The sequence below is a fragment of the Triticum dicoccoides genome, chromosome 4B, assembly GCF_002162155.2.
Source record: "Triticum dicoccoides isolate Atlit2015 ecotype Zavitan chromosome 4B, WEW_v2.0, whole genome shotgun sequence".
NCBI classification, from domain to species: Eukaryota; Viridiplantae; Streptophyta; class Magnoliopsida; order Poales; family Poaceae; genus Triticum; species Triticum dicoccoides.
The window spans coordinates 51811632-51813557 of NC_041387.1; the positions used below are offsets into that span (position 1 = coordinate 51811632).

General features: G+C 63.9%; 1 pseudogene; it reads left to right on the top strand.

Annotated features, from left to right (window-relative positions):
- The first annotated feature begins 488 nt into the window (after positions 1-488).
- Positions 489-1488, top strand: LOC119293314 (annotated as a pseudogene).
- Positions 1489-1926: the final 438 nt, after the last annotated feature.

The window sequence follows — 1926 nt, forward strand, 5'->3', positions numbered from 1 at the left end:
GAGCAGGGCCGCTGTGTCCTCGTCTCCCGCGGGCGTGGCCGCAGGGCGCAGGCAGCCGGGCGGCGTGGCAAGGCGGGGCCGACGAGCACGGTGCGTGGTGGGCTGCTGGTGCTGCAGGACACGGCGGCGCGCGGGCACAACAACAGAAGGAGCTGCGGCGAGCGCGGCGACCGGCCGCAACTGCTGATAGCGCCGGCTTGCTTCCTAGCTAGCCAGCCCGTGCGCGTGCTTGCTAGCTAGCTAGCGAGCCGCCGCGGGTACATGCTAGCTTGGGCTTGCAGGGCGAGCGCGGCAGGCGCACGAGCGTGCAGACGGGCCCTGCCGGCGCGCGAGCACGGGCGAGGCATGGTGGGGTCTGGCCGGACAGTTTGCGATGGGTTATTGCCGCTGCATGCACAAGTTGGCGAACGACCCAAACCGGACATGCATGTCCGTTTTCTTATCCCAAACGGACCAAATCCGGACAAAGGCGGACATCTGTTTGGTGTCTTGCGATGGAGATGGCCTAACTACCGCTTCCACCGTACGCGCGGCCGGCCGGCCTTTTTATTAGCCACTCCAACCCATCCCGTCTCGATGTGGATGCTGCAGGTGTCGCGATGCACGCTGGAGAAGGCCGGGTACGAGGAGGGGCACGACCTCTTCGGCGCGTCGTACGACTTCCGCTACGGGCTGGCCGCGCCGGGGCACCCGTCATAGGTCGGCAGCGCGTACCTGGAGCGCCTCAGGCTGCTGGTGGAGTCCGCGTGCGCGGCAAACGGCGGCAGGCCGGCGATCCTCATGGCGCACAGCCTCGGAGGGCTCTACGCGCTGCAGTTCCTGGCATGCGCCCCGCCCGCCTGGCGCACGGCGCACGTGAAGCGGCTGGTGACGCTGTCCGCGCCGTGGGGCGGCTCCGTGCAGAAGATGCTCACCTTCGCCTCCGGCAACACCCTCGGTGTGCCCTTCGTCGACCCCTCCCTCATCCGCGACGAGCAGCGCAGCTTCGAGAGCAACCTCTGGCTGCTGCCCATGCCCAAGGTCTTCGGCAACACCACACTTGTCGTGTCCCAGCGCCACAGCCGCACCTACTCCGCCAAAAGCGTTACGCAGTTCCTCAACGACATCGGGTTCGCCGACGGGGTTGAGCCATACCGGGCGCGGATATGGCCGCTCGGTGAGGTCCTGCCGGAGCCCGGCATGCCGGTCACGTGCCTCGTCGGCACCGGCGTCGACACCATGGAGAGCCTCGTGTTCGGGGACGAGGGGTTCGACGCGGGTCCCGTCAAGGTCGTGTATGGCGACGACGACGGGACGGTGAACCTCGCCAGCCTCATGGGACCGATCAAGGCCTGGTCCGACTCGCCGGCGCAGGTCCTGTAGGTGGTGGAGCTGCCCAAGGTGTCGCACATGGGCATCCTCAAGGACAAGAGCGCCCTCGACCAGATCCTCAGGATTCTTGATTCCATCAATCTAAACGCCACGGGCACCACGACCTATCAATCTTAGAATATACTACTCTGGAAGCCTTCCTTCCTCCAGCATCACGGACCTTTTTTTTTAGAGTTGGCAACTTGGCATCACGGGCTTGTACGTGGATGAAGTTCATGTGGGATGGTTGGTTTGCATGTTTCGCCAACATACACGCACGCCACTAAACTACACCCTATATTTGAAACTGCCTTATGGTGATACCATTATGCAGTTAGCTGAAGGCTGAGTGTTCCCCGAAAAACTAGGAGCCACCTCAGGAGGAGATCAGGGTTTCGAGTGGAAAAGAGGGCGGCCGCCGGTCAATTCTTGCCGGCGGGCTGCACACAGGGAATCCTGATGGCCGCGGCATCAGATTCGTCGAGCGGCAAGGAGGCTCTCTCGCCAAGGGCGGCCAGGGCGCGCATGGAGGAAGCCATGGGGAAATTAGATCTCACGGAAGAGGAGGCAACGCCA